General features: G+C 33.8%; 1 long non-coding RNA gene across 1 annotated transcript in view; it reads right to left on the reverse strand.

Annotated features, from left to right (window-relative positions):
• The window catches only part of LOC116086750, a 499,581-nt gene that overhangs the window by 68,793 nt on the left and 414,785 nt on the right, over nucleotides 1-16,003 (reverse strand). Inside the window, exon 3 of the long non-coding RNA XR_004117106.1 lies at nucleotides 6,828-6,887. This is a non-coding gene — a long non-coding RNA (uncharacterized LOC116086750). The remainder of the gene's footprint in view (nucleotides 1-6,827; nucleotides 6,888-16,003) is intronic.

Genomic DNA, 16,003 nt, shown 5'->3' on the forward strand with positions numbered 1-16,003 from the left:
ACTTCCAAAAATAATTTTATTATGACTCAGAAAATTTCACAGAGAAAAATGTTTCCTTTGTTCTGTATTACTCTCAGATAGTTTTGAGGAATTCAAAGGAAGCCTTGACATATCATCAGAACATGTATAAAAGTAAAAGCTTGCTGCATATATATTAATATTCTTCACCATTAAAGATAGCAAATAATAATTAATAGGCTATTTCTATACCTTCATGCGATTGAATATAGTTAATGCTTTTACAACTATATCAAAACATGATCACTTATATTGGGCATAATAATAACCTAACACCTGTGCATAAGGTAAAAGTAATATTTAATAGTTTAAACTAAATGATTGAAACTGAAATCAATTAGTTTGATATTATGATAAAGAAATGAACTATACTTCATACATACTATTGGAAAAATATTTCAGAAAAAAATTATTTTGTTAAGTGCCAAGAAGAAGGCAGATAATCATTGCAGTGTTACATCCTGGGCTGGTCAGTCCCTTAATCCATTGCTTAGTCTTAGAGTAAGAGCACAGGCCACTATCAGCCATCATAAAATGATTTTAAAAGTCCTAACAACTAATTCTACCATATTATTCAATAGTATGGCCAACATTCTTACTTTCATATATTTTTGTTTGTCTTGGCCTTCACTGTGCTCATCATTACTTGTTCTTGAATTGGAAAGCACACCAAGAACTAACAGAGAGGACATCCTTGCAGTGATTGAGGAAGTAGTCTATAGTAAAGCAACAGCTGATCTGTAACCATTTAACACATAGAGAAACAAAGATGAGCAGACAATTCACATTTAAAATGCAGTGTTTATATGTTTTAGGAGCAACTGGGCAGAGTTGAAGGGTGAGGGAGAAGATCCAGATTTCACTTTCACAGAAACAATTCTAGTAAGTCAGTGTTCTCTTTTTTTTTTATGTTATACACTGCTAATTAAAGTTGCTGCATAAACTGATGTGCTAGTAGTGTGTTGTATAGCTAATGTAATGGAACAGAATTCTTGAATTAAGCCAGTTGATATCAAGGGATTTGCTGTCAGAAGATATGAAGCAAGACAATGGTGTACTCTCAAATGCAGACATCGGGCAGGTTTGGAAAGTTAGTTCTTGAATGTCATAATCATACAAGCTGGAGGATAGCCAGAAGACCCTAATGGGATACAATTCCAACCTCTTCCCACTTTTTATGTTGCACTCAGTAACTTAATCTTGAAATTAGCTCTTCTTTATGTGTAGGTACTTTGGAAGAGTGGTGTTTCTTTTCTTACTTTCTTTCTTTCTTTTTTTGTTTCTTTTTTTTTTCATTTATCTGAATCCTCTTGTTACAACACAAATTCCTGGGTCCTACCAGAAGAGTTTCTGATTAGTGTGTATGTGTATGTTCTGTTGCAAATAACAAAATACTGTGGAGTAAGTGAATAATAAAAAAAAAACTTTATTTAGGTTCATTTATTTGAAGATCTGAAGTCATAGGGCTATGTATAGTGAGGGCCTTGTTGGTAGAGCCCTAGGCTCACCTCGGGGATTCCATCTTTTTATAAAGCCACAGAATTTAATCATAGAAGTGCCACATGAATAAATTTATATAAATGCACTCACCTTTCAAAAGTGTCTCCTTTAACAGGTTAAGATTCAAATATCTCAATGCCTCACAATATCATTCATATCTCAACACTTACAGGAGAGGTTTTATATATGGTTATATAAAACCAAAACACTATATTGGTAGGAGGCCTAAGAAAGATCTCTTTATTTTCTTTTTTATTGCTTATTTTATTTATTTACATTTCAAATGTTGTTCCCCTTCCTGATTTCCCCTCTGCAAATTCCATATCCCATCCTCCCTTACCCTGCTTCTATGAGGGTGCTCCACTACCCACCCACCTACTCCTGCCTCACTGCCCTAGCATCCACTTACACTGGAGCATCAAGCCATCACAGGACCAAGGGCCTCCCCTCCCACTGATGCCTGATAAGGCCATCCTCTGCTATACATATGCAGCTGGAGCTGTGTGTCCCTCCATGTGTACTCTTTGCTTGTTACTTTAGTCCCAGATGCCAGGGAAGGAAGAGGTTTCCAGGACCTAACGGGGATGACATTACCTGAAATATCCAACAAAGGAGAGAGAGAACCTATAGAGACTGTATCCAGTGGATAGGCACAGCCCCCTAGTTGAGGGATGAGGCCAAATACCCATCTCAAAAATTTTAACCCAAAATGGTTCCTGTCTAAAGGAAATGCAGGGACAAGAGTGGAGCAGAAACTGAAGGAAAGGTCATCTAGAGTCTGCCCCACCTGGGGATCCATCATCATCTGCAGACACCTAACCCAGACACTATTGCTAATGCCAAGAAGCACTTGCTAACAGGAGCCTGATATAGCTGTCCCTTGAAAGGCTGTGCCAGAGCCTGAACAATACAGATGCAGATGCTTAGAGCCAACCATCCGACTGAACACAGGGACCCCAGTAGAAGAAATATTTCTAATAAAATCCCAGATCATGGTGATGTTGACCATGCCATCTAGGGAATAAATTTTAAGAACGAAAAGACAGCAAAGTCTCTACAAATATGTCTCAAATTTTAGAGTTCTTGTGACTATTATTAAAATATAAGCAAGACATATGATGTACCTCTGAATATATGGGTATGTTATGCCAGTTTGTCTGTTCCATTAAATTTACATTGAGAAGAAATGATCTTTATTATCTCAGTATATGTTAATTTATAATTTTTTTGTTAATTATGTTGTTATATTAACATACAATTATGTAATTGTATGTTAATTTATAATTGTTTGCTTAGGGAGAGAAATAGCAAAACGTTAAAAGTACTTACTGGAAGAGCAAAGAAATCAGGCTGGTTGCAAGTTAAGTACAGAAAGACAATGTCATAGTAAAAGACCAACTTTGCCAGCTTTATCGTTTCTCCTTAATTGGAAACTCAAAAGCATATTACTGTATAAAATATACTATTTAGTACTTGCTATTACATTTACCTAATCTTGAAAATTAAGAGTTTAGGGTTCAACCAATTTAGAAGAAAACCTTCTCAAGTTACTTCTATTTGGGAGGTTAGATACTGTTTTTGAAAGGATGGTTACTTCTTTTTACATTAAACTTATTTACCTATTTGACATCTTTCAAATGTCACAGCCACCAACTCTATAACTATAATACCCAACTTTGACAGGATCTAGTAAGTATCTATGAAGCAGAGTCTACTAACAAGGGTCCCTAGGCATTGTGGCTATGTTTACTTAAAAAAAATACTTGCCACACCCACTCGTCTACTTCAGTAAAGTCTTTGTGTAAGGCAGAGTTGTACGACTTCAAAGGGAGTTTGCCTCCTGGGTATTCAGTCAGTCTCTGGCATCTCCTAACTCAGACGTGTTCCAGATTAGTCTTTCCAATAGTCAACATGCCTTCTTATTCATGCATAAAGGTGCCCCAAGAAACGATTTGTAAATATTTAAAACTACGATTAAACATTGTTCCCTGGCCAGCGCAGTGTTCCAATATATCCTAATTTATTACCAAGCTGTTTTTAGCTTGGAATTTCTCACAAGGAAACTGCCTTATCAGACAGGGTGTCCTCAGAGTTAAGAATAGAGGTCCGGCACTATTGCTAATTGTAAACAGGGTTAGAATTCTCAGAGCAGTCCCACAGAAGACAGAATTGTTTTACATACCAGAGAGTAATTGAAGGGCTTCCTTCACATAAGGGCATTCTCAGGAACTGATAGAATGGGTCTTCCTGGTGCTTGCCTCCAAAGGACCCAGAGAATTAGCTTGGGACTGCCATGATAGCCCCAGCAGGAAGGGCACCACTGCTCTTCCGCTTTGCACCTGGATGCCTGATCTTACCGACCTTGATGTGACCACTATCTGCCTAAGAGACTTTTGTCATTCACCCTGTTTTCTGTATACTATATAAGCCTGGTTTTCACTTTGTGCAAAGACATTCAGATTCCACATTCGGGCACTTGAGACAGAGCATTTGAGCTTCAAGCCTCATGCGGTCCACAGCCCCCCCCCGCCCCCCTGGCCCCAGAGCGCTTGGGCCAAGGGGGTGCTGCACCGGTCCAGAAGAGGTGGCTGTTTTAGACCCAGTGTGTTTCAGATGGCCTCAGATGTACCTTGACCACTGAGCTGCCAGATTTTTCATTTCTCTTTTGTAATGACTGTAAAAGTCTGATGACATTTTTGAGAAATACATTCAGATCCTGCACTTCCATGTGTCTTTTCTACCATTATTTTTTTGCCTAAACCTTGTTGATCTGTCTAGGACCCTGTTCCCCCTTGGGTTGAGGGAGGCCCAGACTGGCCGGCCCGCAGCAAATACTTACATGCAAATTAAGAGCTCATGTACTATACTTAAAACTATTGTTTGTGTCAATGTATATTGTTATATACTTCCAGTCTGTAGTAGGTAATGATGCATGAATATTAGAAATTAAATATAAATATTTAAACATGTCACTTTTTGCATCTTTTAAAATGGTATAAAAGTTTAGTTTTTTATTTGCATGTAATTTGGAGGTAGACAGAATGTGTAGAACAGTAGTATGTTAACATCTCTAGAAAGTGACCATATTTTGGTATGCTATCTTTGAAATGTATTTATATATAATGCTTTGAGGGAGATACAGCATTAAAATGTCAGTGAGATGTTAGGTGCCTGGCTCATGAAAGCTTTGAAACATACTTGAGAGAACTCCAAGGAAAGAATAATCACACAATTGTAAAATAAGTTCAACCAAAAGCCAAGTATTGTATTGCTTCCATAATAGAGTCCAAAGTAGTCTTGGCAGGAAAGGTACTAAAATGTCCAGTAGATAGAGATCATTTACATTTTTCTTATGACTTTATATTCCTGAAAACAAACAAACAAAAAAGGAAATGGAAAAGATGGGAGAGGGTTGCAAAAATAAACCATATTTCTCATATATCTTGTGTAAAGCCTGAAATAGAGACAGAAGAGAAGATTAAATTCAGTGTTAGATTAAGGTTCTATTTATATAGTTAATAAGAGAAATTGGTTAGTAAATATTAAAGGAAATTATTCTTATTTCAAATATAAAAGAAATCTAAAAGAATGCCTTTAATTTCCTGTTTATAGTTAATAAATTATGCTCAATACCAATAAACAAAGGAATAGCCATTAACTATTTGTATCATAGACTTAACCTAATTTGATAAATTGATACAAGGGTCAAAACAAAGTAGTTAATGAATATTAATTTGTGGTTAATGAATATTGATTTCTACCCTACATCAGCCTCCATCTTTTTATTCCTCCTTTAGAGCATATTATATTTCACCTGTGAAGAAACAATATTTAAATCATCTGCTTTTTCCTTACTAGACTACATATCTGCTAAGTATTATTCACTGAACATGACAGTATACAATATATTATTGTATTTTTCCCTGAGTTAGCTTAATGTACAATTTTAGTTAAAAGTGTAAGCCATCTAGTTATTCCACCTGTCATAATAAAGAGCTGAAATGACCCACAGGATACAGACTATTCATACATGAAAATAGAGATGAGAAATATGACAAATAGGAGTTATTGGAGAACCAGGTACTCCTCAGTTTATTATGGTAGACCACACTTAAACTAGCCTTACGTTGTATCAGCCTATAGGAAGAGAAACTGACCAATATATACAAAGGCATCCTAATCTTATTTCCTTAGAACTTTGGCCTGAAAGTAAGAAAGAAAACTCCAATCTACTTCACTATCCAGAATATATCAACTATTGAGCTGAATGAAAGAGAGATAAGGTCCAGTTGCCAGTGTTAACAGTAGGCAAGATATAAGGCTGGAATATATTCATAATTGAACTTGAAAATGTAGGTAATGGTCATATATCTTTTAGTAACATGTAAACTTAAATGATTCCAGATTTAGGTTATGATTGATTTACATTCTAAAATCACCAAATTATTTCATTAAACATTGAGTACTTGTTTTTTTATCCAGGATTATTCTGAGAGCTTAAAGATAAATATTTGTCTTCCAGTGATATTAATTAAAAATCATAATGTTAAGTACTTACTATTTTCTGGATATCATTAAATATTTTCATACTCTTTTAAAAAGTACTTTCCAGTGTGGCTCTTTCTGTACTTCTTTTAAACATAATCATGTAGATTTTTTAAATTGATGAAATGCATAATCATCAGGACCAGTATTCATATTCTGATGCCCACATAATAAATTAGGCATCCTGTGCACACCTAAAATCCCAGGTCCAAGGCTGACAAAGAAAGACAAGATGATTCCCACAGATTTCTGATTTATATGAGATTCTTAAGTTCAGGGAGATGCCTTGTCTCAAATAAAAAAGCAGAGAGTAATAGAAGGTAATCAGTGTGCTCTTCTGACCTCCTTGTATAAAGAACACAGGGAAATATATGCACACACATGTGCATAAGTAGAGAGATGTGGGTACATAAATATTCATTTAAAATTTACATACAACCTGAATCATGTAGGTACTAATTAAAGTTTTAGGTAGAAAATTGATGATATATTAGGAGGGAAGAATTTTAACTGAAAACATGCAATGGAAGTATGGGTACCATACCGAGGTATATGTAGTGTGTGACATCTTTTAGGGACTGTAGTATGTATGGGTTAGTAACAATAAGTTTGAGAAAGAAAAAAATGCAGAATAGTTTTGATTAGAGTCACATGAAATCTGCAGTTATCATCACAAAAGGAGTGCCTGAGTACTTTTTAGAATTGTAGGAATGAAGGAAGGTAGTCATTGCCAGAACTGAGATGAGAGACAAAGATAGCAATACCTCCTCCCTTCTTCTCTGTCTGTTCACTCTCTCTTGTCCGTTACTTCTTTGAATCTGGACCTAGGAAACAGCAAAAAGTTCAAGGAATAGATTTTAAGTAAAATAATTATAAGAATAAGAATTATTTTAAAGTAAATCATATATATGAAGGATTTTCATCACAAAACAATAGTAATAACATTAGTTAGAATACATTGCCTATAAAACAGAATTTCTATAATTTTACAGATAACCTTGTTTAACCTTGCTGGATCTTGCTTGGTCATCTTAGAAAAGTATATTTGATTGTAAAGCTTGTCTCCAGATAGGAAAACAACTTCTTCCTAAATCCCTTGCCTGCCTCCTATAAAGGACCTTAGTCATATTGTTTCCCTGGCATACTTCTCAACTTCCTGCTGGAGAGAGACTAAGCCCAGTTGAGTTGTGTGAACTGATAAACACAGTCCCCTTAGTTGAAGTCAGACTGTTTTATTTACTGCCTCTTGACCTTTTAAACTTACTCAAAAATCTTACTACATCATCATCAAAAACTAGAGAAAGTCATGACTAGTGACAAAGAACCAGGCTGTGTTAATTTGCATGATTGTGATAATCATTGTACGATGAATTTGTATAGCAAACTATCATGTTTTATATCTTAAATGATCGCTTGTAATATTTATCAGTTCATCCTCAAATCAAGCTTAGAAGGAAGAAAAAAGTACCTTGAAAATCAATTCAAAAGGAAAAAACATACAAAGCACAAGTATTTGAATATTGAACATAAATATATTTTAATGTTTTTATCTTTCTCAATAACATATAGCTCAGCATGAAAGTACTCATTAAAATGCTGACAAATAATCCTCAAATATAACCTAAACTCTTATATTGTTTTCTGTCAAATATTTTGGTATCCTGTTTAATTACATAATCCATTTAGAAATTTATATCCTTGCAAATAAAAAGCAAAAATTAAAAATTTTACAAAACTGGATTTACACTTGAGTTCTCCCAACAATTAGTATAATGTTCTATGAATTTTCTTTTCTGCTTGTATAAATTAGAGGCAGTAAAACTGATAAAAATTGTTATTTATATTATTAATTTTGTCATTGTGGATTCTAGAATACTACATGTTCTTAATGTTTGATTCTGAGTTTGATTAACTGTTTGCCTAGGTTTTAAGCTGTACATAATATTGGGATGGACAATATGACTTCTCTACTGCTTTATTCTGTCACCTTCTATGACCTGTCCACCCTCCCTCCATTTTAAATATATATATGTGTGTGTGTGTGTGTGTGTGTGTGTGTGTGTGTGTGTGTGTGTGTATACACACATATATATACACACACATATGTATATGTGTATACATAATATATATTATATATAATTATATATTATAACATTTAGAATGAGAAAGAATAGAAATGACAACATCACTGATAATATAGAAAATAAAGATAGGTGAAACCATGGGTTCATTCAGCCACATATTTTTTTAAATGCTATACCAATTGATGAATAATTTAAAAGTTTCAATTAAATCTACATCTTAGTATATCTTAGTATGATATATTACATTATTCAACTTTGGTTCCACAAAATAATTTTTCAGAACTGTCTTCTTACCTAGTTAGAATACAGAGGAATAGGCTGGATAAACACAGCTTTCATGTGGTTGTGGCTTTAAATGTTGATGCATGCCCAGTATATATTTATTCAGGCTCTTAAGTAAATTTTATAACAACTTTCGTGACAATTTCTGTTTTTATTATGCTTCAAAAAGCAAAGCGGAATCTTAAAGATACATTTTGTTCTGTGTATAACACTTGGAATATATTCAGAAGTCTGGTAAAACCAAAGCACATTTTCTTGTCAGTTTGTAGCAACAATTATTATTTTATAATAGCCATATTTATATTCTTTCTTTCTTCTATTCACCATATACACTGAATCAACATCCAGATCTTGAAAACTGTACTTGGTAAAAGTAGTGAAAAAAAAAAAAGCAATGTTATGTCGTTAATTGACAAGGAGATGTTTCTGTAATAGTATTAAACTAAACATAGCATATATATGCTCTTGATTTTCAGTTTGCCTTGTCTTTTCATATGTTTTCTTTCAGTGAATTCTCGAGTTGAGGACCGGTTTATTTTGCTAGTATAGATAACTTGTAGGTTTACTTGAAGAAATAAAGTACAAGAACTTAATTGTATGATATAGCAAGACTATTAAAATACCACTAATTTTTCCTAACTGTATTCTTGCTTTTATATAGAATCCTAAAGTGTCCAATCTTGACAGTTTTTGTGCATCCCACCCCACTTTATTCTGGTGATTTGCTTAGAAAAATATAGTGATTGAAGTCTCAACCAAACTAAGAACCATGTACAAACATGTACAAAGACATCTATCTCATATCTTTACTCTTCCTTTCTGTTCATCTGCCTTTATCATGGGACCACGAATACCAGAAAAGTTCAAAGGAAAAATAGAGCAAAATGATTCATGCCTTTAAGAAGTTATTTGAACACCAGAAAGTATATAAGAAAGAAAGTGGTAGAATGGTGCTTATTATAGGATCCCATACCATGAGCCACTCCTAAAAGATTGATGGAAACTTTATTATAAGACTGAAGAGTAGGCCGGGCAGTGGTGGAGCAAGCTTTTAATCCCAGCACTTGGGAGGCAGAGGCAGGTGGATGGCTGAGTTCGAGGCCAGCCTGGTCTACAGAGTGAGTTCCAGGTCAGCCACGACTATACAGAGAAACCCTGTTTCAAAAAAATAAAAATAAAAAATGGACTGAAGAGTAGAAAAAGCTAGCATGCTTACAAATTCTCAGATAATTGGATAGGGACTATGTTATCACAAAGCTACTATTTGTGATGCTGAAGTTTAGGCTCTGTCTTTTTTCAGTCAGGATTATTATTAAAGAATTTTAGAACAAGGTGTTGGTTGATGTTCCTTTAAAAGGAATGTATTAAGTGATCAAGTTGTCTGAAATAAATATATACAAGTTTAGATTGCCAACTATCCTCAGTAATGTTAGGAGAAATGTATTCTAAGTTGATAGAGGAGCAAAACCCCATCAAGTACTAGAATTTCAGTTTAAACTCCCTAAAGTGTGGTTTTACAGAGACATGACTTGGTAAGTAAACTGACAGAAATGAACAGGGACACATTATTCATTGCCCAAGTCTCCAGCAAACAAACTGAATGACTAAAGAGCTCACACATTGTTTAGGAGGCAAGTATGTACCCAAGGCAGTATATATGAAGAAAGCTAAAACAAAAGTAAGCAAAGAACTGAAACAAATTTTGTGCTAGTGGCTACCATTTCATATGATGCGGTAATGTGATTCAAGTGATTGTGTGCATACTTGGAAATAAGAGGGCAGTGGAGGGAATGTTGAGGAGGCATGTGAGATTTGTATCCAACAAGATACATCAACAAGGGACAATCTGAAAAGCCTTAAGTTTTTGTGAAAACAAAGCAAAGCAAACAAAATAAAACCTTGAAAACATGCATATATAAAATAGCAAATGAATAGGACCCTTTCAAATACATGCCTAATGATGTGTATCAATAGAAAATGTCCTACATAGGCATATGGTTTAAAGACCTGATCCCTTGCTGATGTTGCAAGAATATGTAAGAGAAGGAGACTATATAACTGAAGAAAGTAGGTCATTGGGAACATGTGTTTAAAGGCTATATCTTGCCTGTCTCTCTTACTAGATAGAGCCACTTTGCTCTGACATGCTCTTTTAGCAAGTTATTCTGTTTCACCCACAACCATGAAATAAGTTAGCTACCTAATCCGTGTCTTTAAGTGCTGAAACCAATGTAACACAAATATTTCCTCCTCCTTTTTAACTATTTTTCCAGGGAATTTTTATAGCAGTAAAAAACATAGTAATACCCACAGTCAGATAAGTATCAAGAAAATAGTAGGAGGATAAACATAAATGTTCAAAAGGAGTCCTTTAGTGAAACCAACAGGATTATTATATGGGGAAAATATTTAAAACCTTTCATATCCAGTATCTTATTTCTGAACTCCATTGGTTGAACTTGGTTATATTGAAATGGATTTTATATACCATTTTTTCTAGAATGAAATATTTCATTAGATAAAATGGTATAATTACTGAAACTTGGAGGCATTCATGTAAAACTGTATGAAACATAACAGGAGATAAATGGGACAGAAATAAAACTAGAGCAAACTAAGGAACAGCAAAAATGAAGCTGAAGGAAACAATAAGAAATCATGGAAAGTAGGAAAATGAGGATGGCAAAAATACCTCTAAACATATCTGTGATTACTCTGAATATGTATAAGCTAATTTGTGTATTTAAAATATAGATTCTCAGATTGGTATTTCAAACAAGCAAACTCAGCTACATTTTATTTACAATGCCAACTCATAAGCTAAAATGATGTTAAAGATTGAAAATACAGAGACAATTATATATTAGACACATGAAAAAAGAAACAAGCAATAGCAGAAATATAAATATGAAGTAAAAGTACAGTCAGGGTCAGATGAGGACAAAACTGATAAAAGCTGCAACCAAGTCCACAAATGGCTTACTACTTTTTAAAAAAAGAACTTTCATGATGACTTCTGCATCTGTAAAATTCACAGTTGCAAAAGACATAATCACATGTACAAAGAAAACAGAGAAAGAAATAATGACAGAAAAAAAATGTTACAGATAAAAGATAAAAGGATGGAACCAAAGGAACTGACAATTGTTTCTAAAACAAAGATAATAATAAATTGTAGAAGCAATAATGAAACATTAATACAGCAATCTGTGCAATCTCTATAAAAGCATGGCAATTAAAAGATATAATCTGACATTGTTCCTGATGAAATTACTGAAAATTGGCTAATGTGCGCATACATGCATGCACATACGCATACATACATACACCACACACATACACAACATAGCATACACATAGACACACCTATATGCCCATCTTCATTAGATTTAATTTCAAAGATGAACAAGAAATAGCATGTGGACATTCTACAGTAATACTATATTACATACAACAGAAAATGATTCTAATTATTTTTAGTGCTTTTTCTGTCATGATAAATACTAGAAAGCCTACACTCTGGAGGAAAAATAATCTGATACTATTTTTCTAATGGATACAAATTTTAATATATTAGTACACACATAAAGTTTTTGTATGAAAGGACTCACAGAAATTATTCCTATAATACTATTCCTAACAAAAGTACTTTTCCAATGAGAAATGTCTCAGTGTAACTGACTCAGGAATGAAATTTTGGTTTTCAAAGGCAATGTATGGCTGACCTCTCTTAACTATTTTATTTTCAGCAGCATCACTTACAGAAAATCAGAGAAACAAATAATTCCTAATCTTTACATTGCATGCTAATCTTTTTAATGTGATAAAATTGCACACTGTTCCACTGCATCTAGCCCAGATTGTGAATCATCACACTGTCCAGCATATACACACCATATAGTTTGCCAGACCAACTGCTGTTCTTTTAATTGTGTTTTTTTTCCACAATGCCTTGCATTGCTCTATTATAAAGGAACTTGATATATCATCTTATATCATCACAAGAAGAATGAGAACAATTAAGAATGCAATATGATTTGAGGAAGACCATATTTGCATTGATTTTGTTATAGAATATTGGTAAAAACTGATGTATTTATTATTATTATTTTCCTGCTGTGTCTACTTGACCATAGGCATTTCCGCAAAGGAAAGTATAGAATTTGGTGCTACCTGTGATTGTGGGGAAGTATCTACTGGGTGCTTGATAAGCAAGGGACTACTCTTTTAGTCAATTCATCCTGCCATAAGGCAATATCATAAAACCAGATGATGTAAACATTTTTATTTTCCCTTGGTTCCAGAGACTGGCTTTTATAAGATAAATGTGTCAGAATGCTCAGTGTCTGCTTTGCAGATGACCTCATTCTCTCTGTATCCTTCCTGGGAATTTCCTCAGTGGATACCTAGAGAGAATGGAGGGAAGGAGAATACTGCTGTCTCTTATTAAAAGACACTAATCTTATTGGATTAGGATCCCACACTTATGAACTGGTTTAAAGTTGATTATTCCCCCTTTATCAAATAGATTAGCAATAGGAAGAAAAAGTTTAACAAAAACTGAAGATGATGTGAGTAGGATCAGTCAAAATTTAAGATTTCCATGTAAATATATAAGAAAAGTAAATGGATTTCGGTTCTCTGATTTGTATTTTAAAACTCAACCAATATATAATTTTGAGAAATTTAAATATAAATACATATTATACTCATATATTTAAATATAAGCTTATAAACCCACATATAAGTATTATATATGTAAGAATCTGTGTAAAACAAAATTAGTCAGAAAAAGCATATGCTTGAAAATTCATTCAGCCTTCATTCATTTACTTAAGACATAAAAACCTGTCTTGTAGACACAATTCCACCCCAAACTTGCTTCAATCGTATGATTTTTGTGGCCCTATCATTATTGGGATTCTGTGTGTAATTTGTGAATAAATCAAGAGAGCATGGGAATTTCCATTGAAAATTTACAAGCTACTCTTAAAGTATGTTTATCACTTTTGACCATCAGTCTTTACCCATAATGAGATCTGATAGCCCCACTTAACTATCAAGTACACAAAACTGTGTGTGTGTGTGTATGTGTTCCATCCAAACTTTTCAGAAGCTGAGGTGGGAGATTATAATGAATTCCAAACTAGTTTGGGCATCATAGTGATATGTTTCTCACCCTTCCTGTCCCCTTAAAAATGATAATAAAATTTCTACAGTAAATTCATAAACATTATTTTAGAGTCAGTTTTTCTTTTTTATTGAAAATAGTTTTTTTCATAAGATATATTTTGGTTGTTTCCCCTCAATTTCCCCCAGTAGATCCATTCCACTTCCTTACCCACCCAAATCTGTCTCTCTCTGTCTCTGTCTCTGTCTCTGTCTCTGTCTCTCTCTCTCTCGCTCTCTCTCTCTCTCATTAGAGTATAAGCAGGTATCTAAAATAATAACATCAATCAGATTAGAATAGTACAAAACAAGAAAACAGAAAAGGAAAAAACATAAAGCACATGAAACACATAGACACTGAGACACACACACACATGAACACATAGAAAACCTGTACAAATAAACTCACAAATCATCATACATATACAAAGTATCTGCAAGGGTAAAAACGAAGTATTGTGAAACAACCTAAAGCACAAACAACAAAAAATCTCCAAAAATGCCACTGAGTTCATTTTGTCTTGGCCATTGACATCTACTTCTGAGCAAGGGGCCTGTCCCTCAGTGTGGGTTTTGTACCCAATGAGACTGTTCGAGAAAACTAACTTTTCATTTCAAGCAGTTGTTAATTGGAGAAAGCTTCTAGATTGGGGAGATTGGCTTGTATCCACTTTGTTTCTAAGTGTGGGGAACCCTTCTGGCTTAGACTACTGCAGGCCTGTGTATGCTGTCACAGTCTTAGTGAATTTGTGTGTGTGTATGTGTATGTGTGTGTGTGTGTGTGTGTGTGTGCGTGTGTGTGTGTGTGTGTGTGCCCTGTTGCATTTAGATGACCTTTTTGCTTTGGTGTCCTCTGTCCCCTCTGGTTCTTATTTTTTTTTCTCATCCTCTGTCACTAGATTCCCTGAGGTGAGGCCCAATTAGGGAGGGATTTGACAGAGAAATTCTGTTTAGGACTGACTCTCTCAAGGTATTAGTCTCTCTGCACATAGGCTTGTGAGGCTCTGCTTTTGCTGGCATATGTTGCAGGATGAAGCTTTTCTGATGCTTACTCAGCAAGACACTGATCTATGGTAGAGCAAACTGTCATTAGGAGTTGTTTTATTGCTGTGTTCTTTTAGCAGAACTGTAGGTTTTTTGTATGTCTAGTTTCATGTTTTTGGCCATCTGAACATGGGTTTCATTTCATGGTGGAGACCTCAATTTCAATCAGGTTGTGGCTGGTATCTCCCACAACTCTTTTGCCACTATTGTACCAGCATGTCTTGCAGGCAAGTCACCATTGGAGATATCAGAGTTTGTGGTTGCATGTTGTATGCAAAACTGAAAATATTTGTGCTAGTTATTTCCCCCAGAAAGCATTTGTCTTGTGTTAAATTTCTGAGCAGTAATACTAAGGGTTTTTCTAAAATTATTACAAAGCTTTCATTCTTATCTCAAAGAAAGCAAACTAAAAGCTATTAAAACACAACTTGAACACCAGGTTTACAATCTAGTCTTTTAGTTCTACAAGATTCAAACTGCAATAGAATTAAAACCACCAGGAATCTTTATTGAATAACATTTCATTGTAATGATTTCCTGCCTGTGGAAGCCAGACTTAAAGTATTTTATAGTTGCTCTTCAATTATAAATATATGAATTCAAAAACAAATTGTGTAAAATTATAGTTTTAGATTCAGATATTTTGAATCCTAGTGATAAAAGTTTTAATCTTTGCTAATAGTTTAAAATAGTTTTAGAGGGGTTTTAAAATGTGGCTTAAATCTTATTGCTGCCTAAGACCTTTGAATAAATATATCACTATAAATTTTATATAGTCTATATTAGATAATGGAATTTTTATAGTATGTATTAAATAATGGAATTTTATATAGTCTATTAAATAACAGAATTTTACATAGTCTATAATAAATAATGGAATTATTAGGAGAGAAAAATCAGTTCTATAATATTTATTTTTAACTGCATGTTGAAAGAACTTAAAAGAGAATTAGTAAATTAGAGGAAAACAAAACAAAACAAAATAACAAGAATATAAATCATGCAGGAAAACAAAACTCCCAAAATCTAAAAGAGAGTAAAATTGGGAGAATAAGATAAAATGTATATTGAACAAAAATAATTAAAACTAAAGATTATATTTAAATTGTTAACTGAAGAAAATAGTTTAAAACAGATGAAAGACACCATGCCACAGATTGAAGCAAAGCATCATATTTCTATCAGCATGAAATATAAACGTGTGTATATACATACCAGAGATTACCTGGCACAAAGTGGCTTTAAAATCTTCTAATGAAAATAAGATTGAAAGCTCTCCGAATGGACACATTTGTTTACAATGGAATTCAGAAGAGTAAAATGATTTAATCCATTTTTTTAAACATTAAATTCAGGTCACA

The sequence above is a fragment of the Mastomys coucha genome, chromosome X (genome assembly GCF_008632895.1).
Source record: "Mastomys coucha isolate ucsf_1 chromosome X, UCSF_Mcou_1, whole genome shotgun sequence".
In the NCBI taxonomy this organism is placed as follows: Eukaryota; Metazoa; Chordata; class Mammalia; order Rodentia; family Muridae; genus Mastomys; species Mastomys coucha.